Source organism: Myxine glutinosa, chromosome 5 (genome assembly GCF_964187855.1).
Source record: "Myxine glutinosa chromosome 5, kmMyxGlut1.1, whole genome shotgun sequence".
Classification (NCBI taxonomy): domain Eukaryota; kingdom Metazoa; phylum Chordata; class Myxini; order Myxiniformes; family Myxinidae; genus Myxine; species Myxine glutinosa.
The window spans coordinates 10484383-10500066 of record NC_136265.1 but is presented as its reverse complement, the minus strand read 5'-3'; positions in this window follow the sequence as shown (position 1 = coordinate 10500066).

Here is a 15684-nt window from a genome sequence, read left to right as displayed (position 1 = left end):
ACGGGCGCGTGTCGCCGAGCTCGGGCAGGTCGAGCAGGCGCCGTGCGCGTGCCGCCGGTGAGAGGGCGAAAGCGTCGAGGAGGAGCGTCTTCAGCGCGTCATACTTGACGGCAGCTGGCGGGTGCTCGAGGAGGCTCAGGGCGCGGGCCGCGGTGGCGGAACTGAGCGCTGCCACGACGTGGTGGAAGCGGATGTCGTCCGCGGTGATGCCTCGCAGGGCGAACTGGGAGTCCGCCTGGGCGAACCAAACAGCTGCGTGAGCCTCCCAGAAGGTAGGCAGTTTAAGAGTCACTGCCGTGTCCATGTCGGTAGGTCACCAGTGAAGGAGCTGCGCTCCAACGCGAGTCGAAAGAAGTGACGCGACCAAAGACGGAATTCGTCCGAGTTGCTTTATTGAAACAAAACAGCTCAGGTATTCTGACAAAAGCCCGTTTATCAGGCAGCAATGTATATACACATTTATGTCGGGAAGTTTGCCCGGCAAAAGCTATACCGGGCATGCCCGGGTGTCAAGGGCGAGCCTTGGAAAGGCGAGTCTGGACCTGCCCGGGCGTGTTTGGCTGCGGCCTGGCAAGTCGAGGCTGGGCGTGCCCGGGCGCTCTGGACGAGCACTGGAAAGGCGAGAGCGGGCATGCCCGGATGCTCTGGGCGAGCCCTGGAAAGGCGATAGCGGGCATGCCCGGACGCTCTGGGCGAGCCCTGGAAAGGCGATAGCGGGCATGCCCGGACGCTCTGGGCGAGCCCTGAAAAGGCGATAGCGGGCATGCCCGGACGCTCTGGGCGAGCCCTGGAAAGGCGAGACTGGGCGTGCCCGGGAGGTTCGGGCGTGCCCGGGAACAGTGAGTCCGGGCATGCCCGGGTGTCAAGGGCGAGTCCTGGAAAGGCGAGTCTGGACATGCCCGGGCGTCCTGGACACGGCCTGGCAAGTCGAGGCTGGGCGTGCCCGAGCGCTCTGGGCGAGCCCTGGAAAGGCGAGAGCAGGCATGCCCGGACGCTCTGGGCGAGCCCTGGAAAGGCGAGTCTGGACATGCCCGGGCATCCTGGATGCTGCCTGGCAAGTCGAGGCTGGGCATGCCCGGGCGCTCTGGGCGCGCCCTGGAAAGGCGAGAGCGGGCATGCCCGGGAAAGACGAGACCGGGCGTGCCCGGGCGGTTCGGGCGTGCCCGGGAACAGCGAGTCCGGGCATGCCCAGGAGAGGCGCGTCTGGGCCCATCCGGACGAGCCCGGCATGGCGATCGCGCCCTGGCCGTGTCCTGGCAGGTGCAAGGCGATTGTGTACCTTCAGCGGGAACCGCTACAGTATAATATATATATACATCAGGAATACATCAGGAAGAAGATAATTGTTCTTTGGTCATATATTGTTACATATCTTTTCTACCTGTCCCAGCTTGTATAATAATCATAAAAGTAGGACCGTGGGTCCTGAAGCTCACCTGGATCACGAGCTACATCACTCAAACCCCCCACAGACCCTCTCAGACAATGATGTTTTTAATGTCGTGAACAAACCGTGAACAAACGGTGAGCCAGCAAACAATATCTCTCCGTTCTCAGGACCGAACTCTCTTATCTGTCTCCCTCTTCGAAATCCTGGTGGCGTCTGGTCAAATCTGTTTCTGGTGTTTGTTCCCCCTCCATCCCCTCCCTCACCTCAAATGGCCACACGGCTGACTCCGCACGTGAAAAAGCTGAATGCCTCAACTCTGTGTTTGCCTCTAAATCTTGTGTCCCAAACCCATCCCTCTCTGTACCCACCGTACCCAGTCGTACCCAGCTGATGATTCTGAATGCTTTGGTTTCAACAGCGTGAAGGCGAGCTAGGTGTGAGGCAGGAGCACCAGCCCAGAGGGGAGAGCAGTATTCCATTGAGCTGCGGATGAAAGCCTTGTATGTGGTGAGGAGCTCAGGTGTGCCAAGGAAGGACTTCGCACGACGGAGGATGCCCAGTCGGCGACTGGCTTTGGAGGCCAGATTTGAAATGTGGTTTTCCCAGGAAAGATCATGGCAGATAGTGAGACCCAAAAGCTTGAGTGACAGAACTTCTTGGAGAGGATTATTCAGAAAGTGGATGGGAGGGTTGTCCTGTCGGTCTTTTCGGAGAGACATCGTAAGAGTGTGAGATTTGTCAGGATTGAAAGACATGTTCCACTTGTTTGCCCAGTCTGTGATTTTGTCAAGGTCTGCAGAGAGTGAGGAGGCTGCAGACTGCCGATCTGAGGGATGAAGAATGGAGCGACAGAGAGTAGAGTCGTCAGCAAAGAGATAGAGAGGATTTTCAAGAGAGTCAGAGAGATCATTGATGAAAATCAGAAAAAGCACAGGGCCCAGAACACTGCCTTGGGGAACTCCAGCCTGAACAGGAAGAGGAGATGAGAGAAACCCATTCAGGGCCACACGTTGACTATGACTAGAGAGGAAGTCCGCCAGCCATGCGTGGAGATTTCCATGGATACCAAAAGAGGAGAGTTTGGTGAGCAGAGCGGGGTGCCAGACCGTATCGAAGACACGTGATATGTCAAGGGAGACTGCTCTAATTTCCTGTTTGGCATTGAGGACCTCCATCCATTGTTGAGAAAGCAGAAGCAGCATGTCCAGAGTGGAGTGTCCAGGTCTGAAACCAAATTGATGATCAGAGATCAAGCCATTGGAGAAGAGGAAAGATTTCATATCTGAAGCAATGATGGATTCCATGACTTTGCTGATAATTGGGAGAAGGCTGATTGGTCTGTAGTTGCTGGGATCTGTTTTTGCACCTTTTTGTGCAAAGCGGTGATGTTGGCAGATTTCCAAGCAGATGGAAGATGACCTTGAGCAAAAGAGAGGGTGAAGAGAACAGAGAGAGGGAGTGAAAGAGCGGAAGAACATGATTTTAGGACCCGTGGGCTGATGCCGTCAGGTCCAGTTGCAGAATCAGAGTCGAGGGTTGACAGAAACTTTTCCACCTTGTCAGGAGGAAAGGACACAGAGTCCAGGAGCAGCTGGGTATGACTGGGTACGGTGGGTACAGAGAGGGATGGGTTTGGGACACAAGATTTAGAGGCAAACACAGAGTTGAGGCATTCAGCTTTTTCACGTGCGGAGTCAGCCGTGTGGCCATTTGAGGTGAGGTAGGGGATGGAGGGGGAACAAACACCAGAAACAGATTTGACCAGATGCCACCAGGATTTGGAAGAGGGAGACAGATAAGAGAGTTCGGTCCTGAGAACGGAGAGAGATTGTTTCCTGGCTCTCCTGAGGGTGGACACACACTTGTTTCAGGCTTTGTGAAAGGAAATGAGATTTCCTTCCGTTGGATTTGCTTTCCAGGAGACGAAAGCAAGTTGTTTCTGGGCAATAGCCTCACCACAAGATTCCGTGTACCATGGACGGGAGGAAGGGTATGACAACTGGAGACGAGATGGGATAAATCTGTGCATGAGAGAGAGAGCAATTTACTTTGGAAGAATTCCCAGGATGAGTTGATGTCAGAGGCAGTAGAGATGGGAGACCAGTCCAGATGATTGATGGCTGCTTGAAGACCGTGCCAGTTGGCCTGAGTGAAATGCCAGACTCGTCGACGCTGAGGAGGCTCTCTGAGAATGGTCAGAGAGATGTCCACTTTAACAAGCACATGATCAGAAGAGCCGATTGGAGCAGAAGAAGAGCAGCAGACATTTTCAGGGAAGTTAGTCATAACCAAGTCCAGAAGAGAAGATGCTCCGTTGACTGAGATCCGGGTTGGGAAATTGACAGATTGTGTCAGTCCCAGTGAGTCACAGAAGTCCTTTGCTGAAGAGCCATGGCTGGTGAGAGAGGTACCCACCCCCAGCCAACTGGCATGGTGACAGTTGAAATCACCACATATGAGGAAGAGAGAGTTGGGATGGGTAGATAGAAGTTGGTCCATATTATCAGACAGCGAGATGTAGATGGAGTCATCACTGTTTGGTGGACGGTACAACACGCATATGAACAAAAGGTGGGAGCGAAGGGGAAGCCGTAGCCAAAGGTATTCCTGGGGGTGAGGTGGAGAGAGGGCAGTGCAGGGCGAGTGAGGAAGAGAGTTTTTTATAAAGATAGCAACCCCACCTCCAGAACGAGGCTCAGGTCTATCATACCGGAGGAGGGAGTAACCTGGGAGAGATACCAAGGAATCAGAGACATCATGAAGGAAGAAGGTTTCTGTTAAGCAGATCACGTCTGGTTTGTCAGAAGCAACCTGTATGGAGAGATCAGTTAAGTTTGAGCGAAGGCCCCGGATGTTTGAGGTCCATACTGTTAAGGAAGAGGAAGGGGGAGCATCGGATACAGAACAGGGGGGGGGGAGCGGTAGGGCAGGATGTGGAAGAGGAGGAAGAGGTAGGGAGAGCTGTTGCAGGTGTGTCAGAGATTACAGAATAACTTGGAGAAAGGGAAGAATGGGGCGGACAAAAGGTTTGATGGTGTTTGGGTGAGGCGCAGTGAGGTGTTATTTGAGGAGGGGGAAGAGTGAGGCAGAAGGTTGAGGAAGATGAAGGTGAAAGTTGGAAGGGGGAAGAAGCGGGGAGGACGCTTTGAGGAGGAGGGGTGAGAGGGGAGTCGAGGAGGGGAGGAGTGAGGGAGAGTCTCGGAGGGGAGGGGTGTGGGGGGAGTTTAGGAGGGAAGGGGCAGGGGGGGAGATTTGAAAGGGATGGGTGTTTGGGAAGATTTGGGGGGGAGGGGCAAGGGGGAAGATTTGACAGAGATGGGTGATGGGGAAGATTTGGAGGGGAGGGGTGAGATTGGATTTTGAAAAGTGTACGATTTATGGGAAACGAACATTTATTGCAAAATGAGTTTCTTGAGACATTCGAGTCAAAAATACGTTTGAGGACGCTGAAGGATGGGTGGAGTTCTGGAGAGTTTAGGGAATGAATGAAAGATGCACTGTAAGAGATGGAATTTTTTTTTTGAATGAATAGAATTGGTGAGCAAGTCGAAAGCATCCTTTTATAGAAGAAGTAGAAAAAAGTGTTATAGAATATGACATAATAATAAAGTTCTTCAGGGGACAGATGAAACATGTATTAACAACTTGATCATGTGATCTCGAACAACGTGGTCGAAGAACGAACGAACAAATAACGAAGAACGAAAGAGCAAAAGAATGAAGAACGAAAGAACAAATAAGAACGTACAAGCGGATAAGAACAGGGAAGGAAAAAAAAATTTTGGTTTTTTTTTTGAGATTTTAAAACAAGGGAGTATGGGTGAAAAGACCGTGAAAAACAGAGACCGACAGTAGTTGCAGCGCGATCGAAGAACCGCTGAAACAAAAAACAAAAGCCTCAAGCCAAGGTCTGAGGACACGGTAGCCTACTAATACTAGCACTACACTAGGCCTCAGAATACACGATACGAAAAAAACCGACGATTCTGTACACAGGTATGAAAAACCAACACCGAGAAACCTATTAAAGTCACTCCAATAGGTACATGCACCGAAAGAAAGATAAAGATACGCCAAAAACATAAATGTGAAAGATCACTTAGCTTCGAAAGCGTGAGCGCATGGAACAGCTTCGAAAAGACGTGACCTCGCCGTGATCTCGCGAGAGAGTCCCTCAAACCTCTGAGCATTTCGTTTCAGGATCTTTGACACCTGACCTTGAGTGATGCCATACTGCCGAGCAATAGGACGCTGTTTCATGCCGTTGTGGAAGTGTAACTCAGTGTAACTTATTAATAAGTTACCAGTGCCAATTAATAAGTTACACTGAGTTACACTTCCACAATTCCCTCATCTTTTTGTTTTTGTTTATATTAACCATTAATCTAAACATCAATATAAGTAAACAATCAATCACTACAAGTAAACATCATTACAAGTATAAGTAAATAATCAATCACTTTGGTAATCAAATTCCCTTGGGCATACACCGTCATCCTGCAAGAATCACAAAACATTTCGTTGGTCATTTACTCCTTCCATATCGTTCAATCTATTGCATTTGCATTACAAATATATTTTCAAAACAACACTTCACCATCACCAAGATACAACAATTTCACTTCATTTTCAAGTTTTGTAAAGCATCTGCACCATCTGGCAAAAAACGTTTGCCTCCACACAAATGTTGACTTTGTTTGAAAGGAAGGGCTGATCACTTGTGTTTGAATCCTGGTATGAAACATTTTCTCCTAATGTCTTCATAGCTCCTGCACTACTTCGTGTAGGATTTCGCTGTTGTGGTAACATTGTGGAGTCATAGACTGACCCTGCTCTCCTTGTAGCATTCTTGCCACTTTTTGCTGTAAACCATAGTAATTCCTGAACAAGGCCTTCACCCAGTTGTAGTCGACTTGCCTCCTCCCTCATTGTGAGTGGGCAGCAAGTATTGGTGTGACGTTGATTGGCCAGCAAGATGTGGAACAGGGGTGCCGGATGCATCCACAATGATGTTGGGACCATGGTGTTCAGGTCATTCATGGTCCTTACCAGGAGCAACCAGCAGAATCGTGCACAGCTGTTGTGACAAGGGCACAGCCGTTTTTTTTGCAGCTCCATGCTGGTTCCCCGGACGTTGGTGAAGTAATAACATATGTCCCCGCATTTCACAGAGGTTGCAGGTAAAATGTCGTTGTCCTGCAACTTCTGATGTGGTGAATGTTCGAAGCCTTCGAACAAGAGTAAGTGATCGCCTTTCTTTCATATGTTGCAGTGTGATCCAGGCAAATGGTCACATAAATTTCCTTGGTGAAGGTAAGCATTCATCTCCAAGTTACACGGGAGAATGTCTTCATCATTCTTTGAGAAAGAGGGTGTATGCCACGATTAACTTCATTTTTTAGCCACAAATTTTCTTTCTCGAACTTCTTCCCAATTCCGTTAGCAATCCCTCCAAAATGTGATCTCGTCTTATCCTTATGCTCAGTCACATCTGAATCTGCTTTCCGCACACACTGGATCAGATAGGGTGCATCTTACCATGAAATCAGCATAATCATGTATATCTTCCGACAGTTTCACATTCAACAATTTGTTGTTTTTCCTTAACACAAAAAGTTATATTCATTTATATGCGTCACACAAATAATATTCAATCAGGTATGTATTTTATTACTAAACTAAGAATAGCATTGTATATGATTACAATCACAAACGGGAATACCTAATTCCCAACAACAATTTTTCCAAACCAACAAATTAAACATAATGTATTATTACCATAATTCCTCTCCACTTTTTCTTTTCCCTCTTTTTCCTAACAGTGTGTCACTCGTGGTTATATGAGTTCACTGATATTGTAATTGACACAACTCATAACATTGTCGTTATGCCATTATCTTAATTCTACTGTTTCATTTGCAACATCACTTGATTTAATCTTTTAATCTCAGTATTTATTCATATCATCATAACAATCTTTCTATTTTAGGTCCATATTTGTTTCTATTCTTATCAACCTCCTACGGTTTATCAATTTGTTCCAAAACACTGCAACCAAAGGTTTTAACCAAAGCTCTGCCAAACTATTTCCAATTTGAACTCAACATGCTAATTAAACAACAATTCAAAGAATTAACTTCAATGGGTCAACAAACTCATTTTATAAACAGATCTAATTTTCCCATCCAATAATTTTCCTTGCCAAATGTCATATTGCAACACTTTAATAAACCTTCGAAAAATGTCTCCCAAATCAATAAATTCCCTTTTTACTTCCCAAATACTCATCTGTAAATTACATATTCAATTACAGTTTTTTCCCATTTGTTCGGCCTGAATGGCCACTGAAGTGGCTGCCAACATGCAGTACCGTTTTATCTACCAAGCAAGTATTCGTCCACATAAGATCTCTACCAAAATGTTGTTTGTAAAAAACAAATCTGGGATTTCTGATTACATGGATGCACACTCTCAGGACATTTCAGGCTGCTTGTTAACAATCTACTACGATAAATTAATTCCTTTACCCACAATCAAATAATTAGTACAAATTGAGGATATTATCCCTATCACATTCATTTATAGATTCATTATGTTGGATCTAAATTTTCTCCCACTGCTGCAAGGAAGAACAATAGCTCTAATAAGTCTTTGTAATATCTCACTTCATTTACCCAGCATCGAAGAATTTATTTACTATCCATTCCCATCTGTTAACCAGTGACTTTGTTTGAACTCCAAAACTTAATTTGATGAACCCCATGTGTATGGTACCACTTATTGAAACCCCTACTTTTGTAGAAAATATCCAAGTAAGTGTTTTTTTGTTTTGTTTTTTTTACACCCCCTTAACTGTTGCTCATCCATTTCTATGCACCCAGTGAGTACTACTGACACCAGTATGCCAATATAGGTGTGCGAGATTAACAAATATGTTGCAGGTACACGTAACAGCGCGTTCTGAGTATAAATAACGTAACAGCGCGTTCATGTCTGCCCCTTGGTTTAAGATGCACAATGCATTCCGTTTTAAAACTCACAATAGTTCAAATCAGCAAGATTTTCTTTACTATTTTCCCATATCATCTATGCCTAATACACATCCATACATGCAGCACAATTTATATGCTGATAAAATTCAAGTTTATATATATATATATAAATCCATGAGCAGAGTATTCTGGGAAGTCAGTGTAAGACCTCTCCCAAATTTGGATAATTTTGTACTCCCTCATTTCTTTTTATGAAGCTCATATCCATAAATAGCTATTATTCTCATATAAATTCTATCAAAATGGAATCCCCAAATTACTCACAATTTTACTATTTAATTAATGGCTGCTCATAACCCAGCACATCAAATCTTTATATTCCATCTCCCTTGACAAAAGAGATAATGTTCATAATCAAATTTTATTTCTATTTTATTTTACGGATTCTCTGCATATTCAATCCCATCCACATAAAACTATCCATTTCCAGACAGGCACACTGTGCCTGTCTGGTGTCAACAATCACACTGTCCTGTCGACTGTGTGTCGGTGTCAACAATCTTGTAAGATTGATACACAAAACAATAAAAAAAACACTAACATTGACACACAAAAATACACACACACATGCATTATGCGTATTTGTTTGCGTTGGAACTATTATTTACAGATCAAGATGGGTGTCAATTTTATTTCAATTTCATAAAATTTGTCCTTCAATTTTAGAAATGCTAATACACAAATGGACCAAAAGCTTATTCTTAGAAAACCCCTATGATGTCACATTGAAATTACCCTTTCAGTTCCCACAATAATTTATCCAAATTTGACTACACACCCATTTACATGTCAGTCGACCACTGACTTATCAATCGTGTGGAACAATAGTCCGAAATTCCCACCTGATCATCACGTGACCCTTGTCCCTTGGTTTAAAATTTGCAAAGCAATTGTTCCAACTTTGTAAATTTAAAATTGTGTGCCCAACATAAAAGATCCAATTTCGGCATTTGATCAATTAATTATCAATTTGCTTACAAGCAAAAGAAAAAATGAATAATTCTTGCTCCGAAAACTTTTCAGACCCAAGAATCATCGACAGTTATTCATGTTTGTCCAGTAATCTAATTTGTTGAGGCCAATCGTCATTTGGGATTTGTCGCAATGAAGGCCTAATCATTGTCTGAGGTATCGGTCAGCACTGGTACCCTTGATCTTGGTTTCTTTGTCCTTGGTTTCTTTGTCCTTGGTTTCCCTGTCGAAATTGTCTTCTGCTCAGATATGGGCATCTCCTTATCCAGTGTCCCATCTCTCCACAGTTGAAGCACCGGCTTCTGTCGTTACCTGCTCTGTCCACTTGTTGACTTGTCTTTCTGGGCTGCATGTCTGGGTCTTTGGGTTGCCATTCTGACCTCTGGTTATCTCCTGATTCATAGTTGTTGTCTGTTGCATTGTTACGTTGTTGCATAGAAAACCTATTGCGTTGGTTCGTAGTCATCAGGGCTTGTGTCTGTAGTTGCATCAATTTTTCGGCATTTATAGCACTGTTCCTGGCCTGAATTCGCTGATGATGCAAAGCATAATTCAATATTTCTTGCATCGGCTTGCCTTCCCAAGCAATACACTGTCTTTCCACTTCACTCTTCAATTTCGGCAACAGACCATTAATAAAAAGGGGTTTTAGGGCATTGTCGATTTGTGCCCGGTCTATTCCCGAATATAGTCGAAAAACATCTCGCAATCTGTCTAAATAATCACTAGCATCCTCTCCTGTTTTCTGTTTGCACGTAACCACTTTATTCCAATCAGTCACGGGCGGCAATTTTTGTATGGCCTCTATTAATTTATTTATCTGTGTCATTTTAGCCTCCGTGGGTATGTCTAATTCTCCATTTACTGCATGTACCCAGTTTGCCTCACTCATTAATGTCTTCAAAGTGGTGGTATTAGGAATTACCCACTTTAAGAGTATTTCTATGTCTCTTATAGTCGGCAATTGCGTTTCCACAATCAATCGTAGCTCTTCTGCGAATTGAAGTGGATCTGTTTTGATTGATGGCATATCGCTCTGTAATGCCTTCAATTGGTGTATTTGCCAAGGTCTATACATCAAATCTGGGCGTTCCTCATTTGCCCCTGGAAATTGCCGTTGCGGGAAATTCATAACGCCACATTGTTCAAAACCTCCCTGTGGGAGAGTCAAGTTTTGAATGTTCATTGGCAGATCATATTGATCGTTGGATAGATTGGCATTCATCACAGAACCCTTACTCCTTGTATGGTGGTATGGGACGTATGTTGAAGTTGTTGCAGCTGGTTGTATTGCTTGCCCACTTTGAGTCGGTTCCTGTCCTCCAGTTGCACCCTCTGGGGTAGTCACCTCAACTGGGGCACTGCTTTCACCTGTCTTCTGTCGGCTAGAGCCAATCGTTTCACTCTGTACTGGCCCTTCGGCAGGTAGAGGTACAGGTACCTGTACTTCCTGTGGCTGATATACACTATTTCACCGATAGGGTGGAGGAGTTTCCTCTTCTATTTCATTTATCTCATATGACCTTGCGTCTGGGTACAATCTGAACTGGGATCGCTTTCCATTGCTAACTTCAAGAGGCATTTGGGTGGATACCTTTTCCAACCTATGTTGTATCTGCTTCATTTCTTTCTTCACACCCCCCATTTTCGTTTTGGTCTCCCTGTCTCTAGACTCGATGTCCCAGTAATAAAATGGTTTCCAATCCACCTTCAACTTCTGTCTGTCTCTTGCTTCTAATTCTTCTCTGAGTGTTTCCAATGTGTTCCTGTCAAACGTGCCATCCTTGGGGAATTCCTTCTTTCTCCCTTTTGTCCATTCATGCCAAGATTCCAAATCTTTAAGTGAATGTGGACCATATTGCTGATACATGTGGTTGACGCAAGCGCCTCTTTGGGACAAGTCTAGCTGACCTTGTTTGCCCTTGCAGACTCCATTTCCCATTTTGCCTGTATGTGAATACCACTCAATATTCCCTCAATGTACCAGGTAGATTACTAGGATCTGCGCTTTGGAATGCACCTGTACACACCTGTACTATATGTCCTATAAATAAAATCTACTGGAGTTTGTTCCACCTTTTATCAAAGTAACGTTGGATGCGTTGTAGCTTGTTCCAGGTTCCTCGAAAGCTTCACTCGTACCTCCAGGAAGGATCTCTCCACCTGTTCACACGGTGATTTCCAGAAAATCTCCCTCAGCTGTGGCTTTGCACAATCCAATCTCACAGATCAGTATTTGCAGATGAGCCGGAGGGTCAGTATGAAATGGGTGAATCCTCAGGTGTCCGCTCTGTTGACGGGGAAATCACACAATGGTAACCGCACATATATATCTGTATATAAACTCACCACCTTGCTCAATTTTCCCAGGTTGTCTCCACATTGTTAATATCTCGCAAAGATATCAAAGCTTCTTTCTTGAGACCGCATTTTCATCAATCAAACAATCAATATATTCAGTTCAATTTATTCAGTTCAATTTATTCAGTTAAATTTATTCAGTTAAATTTATTCAATTAAATTCAATCAATTAGATTCACTCAATTAATAATTCAATCAATTATTCAATTTCAATTAATTCATCAATATTCATCAATAAATCAAATTAATCATTTTGGATGACTCCTTGCATAAGCCCTTTCCCCAATGATGTCAGGACAGGTCCATCCATTGACCGTCACCTCTGGTTCGTACCTCATGTTAATTGATGAATCACCGTCCTGTCCTCGGGTCATATCTGACATATTTCCCCATTTTGCCTGGTCTCCACAAATTTTCTTTGCAACCACTAAAGGCAACTCATCCTTCATTCGTGAGACAGCCAAAATGGATGGCAGATATTAAAGTTCATTGGGAAAAATATCTCATCATTTTTCTTTTAATAGTACCCAAAATCTCTTGGCAATATAAATTTCGTAAAACTCCTGAAATGGGACTGTAAAATTCCTTCAATCATGCTAAATCTTGAAACTCCATCGCTTGTAATACCCAATTTATCCCATAGGGCTTGAAAGTTCTTTCCCAAGTTCATGCAGCATTCTGCATTTGAACCCTATGATATCATTCATAATAATCATCATGATTTTATAGTCATGGTCCTATCATAATCATCTATTTAAACGAACATTTCCTTTATCACCACAGCTATGTGGTATAATCAACAATAGAATAAAACTGTACATAGCAACAGGCTACCTCATGGCCACTTAGTATACCTATTGACAATAAGTCATAACAATATCGAATAATCATTGAACAATTCAAAAATCGCTTCCACTGCTCCAGCCGCAGCATCCGTGATATTTGTTTGCTCATTCACTATTCCTGATTCGTCATCAAGGATCTCCATCATCACACAGCGTACTTAATTCCGCATTTTAATGAGAATTCAACAGGAATTTACGACTCAAAGGAAAAAGAACGAGCAGACCTTTTGCAGGATGATCGTTACAAAAATCGTTACATATATTAAAGTATTTATAATGTCGACAAATCATATCTTAATTCTTACAAGATTTTTTGGTTCTTTGAATAAATCACAGCACCGGGAGAACCAGCTCCAAAAAATGGATCTTTGTGTTTATTCAGCACCCTAGTAATTGGTTCTTTGTGTACTAATTACACAGCACCCAGGCCCCGCTCATATGGATCTTTGTGCAGCGCTGCACAGCACCTGAGCAAAAGGGGTTTCATCTACATTTTCCCTATCCGGTGTACCATCCGTGATATTTGTTTGCTCATTCACTATTCCTGATTCGTCATCAAGGATCTCCATCATCACACAGCGTACTTAATTCCGCATTTTAATGAGAGTTCAACAGGAATTTACGACTCAAAGGAAAAAGAACGAGCAGACATTTTGCAGGACGATAACTGGAATTAGTCGTGAAAATATATCCAAATACACAAAAATACACACCCACACAAATAAACAACATTTATTCCGTTTAACAGAACAAACATTTCCTCTATCATGACATGCATGTCTTCAAAATTATATGACCAAGAGAAAAAGTAAAATTAATTAAAACTGCGAGCAGTGATAATCCGGGGACCATACCGCTCCATCCTGATTGGACGAGTGCGTGCTAGAGTCGTTAACAGCGACAGTCCAGATCCGATTGTTCAAAATTTCAACTCAATCGATCGAAAAATGAACGCAGGGATGCATTTTAAAGGTGCAGTGGCACTAACTGAGTTGCCACGAATATGGCCACGAAATTGCCAATATGGCCATCACAAAATATTTTCCTTAATCAATTGGCTCATAGCATAACCAATCTGTAAGTATTTCATCCGAAGATGTATTTCTGAGGACTTTTAATTAAATAAGTCATTTATAAATCAACGAGTTAATTTATTAAATGATTAATCAATAAATCAATATTTTCCTTGACAGCCACATCACTTGGTCAGTGTCATGTCCAAATATCAGCTTCCTTACTCAAAAGGTGCCTGAGTAATGATTACTGTAATTACTGTAATTACCGGAACTGTAATTACTGTAATTTAATAAGAAATGTAATTAATTAAATAAGTACTTCATTAATCGCTCATAATTAAATAACTCGTGAATTCTTATCCGATTTATTTAATATTTGAGTGTCCCCAAAACGTTGGAGCAAAACGTTGCAACAACGAAAGTGAAACGTTGTAGCGACGTTGTGGAAACGTTAGCACAACCCAACATTTGAATGTTCCCAAAACGTTGGAGCAAAACGTTGCAACAACGAAAGTAAAACGTTGTAGCGACGTTGTGGAAACGTTAGCAAAACCCAACATTTAAATGTTCACAAAACGTTGGAGCAAAACGTTGCAACAACGATAGTGAAACGTTGTGGCGACGTTGTGGAAACGTCAGCAAAACCCAACATTTAAATGTTCACAAAACGTTGGAGCAAAACGTTGCAACAACGAAAGTGAAACGTTGTAGCGACGTTGTGGAAACGTTAGCAAAACCCAACATTTAAATGTTTACAAAACGTTGGAGCAAAACGTTGCAACAACGATAGTGAAACGTTGTGGCGACGTTGTGGAAACGTCAGCAAAACCCAACATTTAAATGTTTACAAAACGTTGGAGCAAAACGTTGCAACAACGATAGTGAAACGTTGTGGATTATCCCAATGGATAATCCCAATGAATCACAATGCAATCCCATTAAAATCCCATTAAAATCCCATTAAAATCCCATATCTTGTCACCCTTTGCATTGTTGAAAGCAATTAATTCCATAACTCAATATTACCTCTATTTATATATACTAGGGCGTGCCCGCACGTACGTGCTTGCCCGTACGTGCTTGCAAAAAAAAACATGCGTGCAAGCAACAACAAAAACTTTGAAACCACGTGGCAGTAACGACCACAGAACCCCCCTTCTATTTACATGCAATGGTTTGGTCCATTCGCAAAGCCAAAGCGAACGACCACAGAACCCCCCCTTCTATTTACATGAAATGGTTTGGTCCATTCGCAAAGCCAAAACGAACGACCACAGAACCCCCCCTCTATTTACATGAAATGGTTTGGTCCATTCGCAGAGCCAAAGCGAACGGCTTGCGAGTACGGTGACCATACCTTGGGACCCACTTGTCCGATTAATTTCAAACCTTAACAAATTTTCCATTCCTTCCCTTCCTGATCTTTCGATGTAGGGATGGGTTCTTTTTAGGATCATGTTGCATCGAGCATTATTTTCCAAAACAGTGTGAACATTAACCCACACCAAAACCTCTGACATCCCACCATTAACACCTATTGTAAGCGTGCCGAATCAGTAAGCATCACCCCTTCTATGAGCCTCGACCAGAGGGTGGTTGTTACTCACAAACACTCGTCGCTAGCTGTTCCATTGTCTGCCGATTCCCACTCTGCTGTTTTTGTCTCATAATCACCAAACAAGAACAGTACACATTTCCTGTAATTATCTCTCATAATCAGGATAAATTTGGAACAGCCCTTAAACTAACACCAAGCAGATCAATTTTTATATTTAGGTTGAGGTTTCACACAAACTGGTTAACCAAATAATACAGAATTATTATTATTATTATTATTATTTTTCAAAAGCACTTGTTCACCAATTTCCCCAAATTTCAGCTTCCTATCTCAAAGGATGGCTAAGATATCGCCCAGACGAACAAACACACAACTAGAACGACGCTCAGTAGAGAGCATATTTCTGCTTTGGTGAACAGTTTATGTTTTGTATCCCACTGATAGGCCGGATCTGGATTCGGACCTGAACCAAAAATGGAATCGGCGTGTT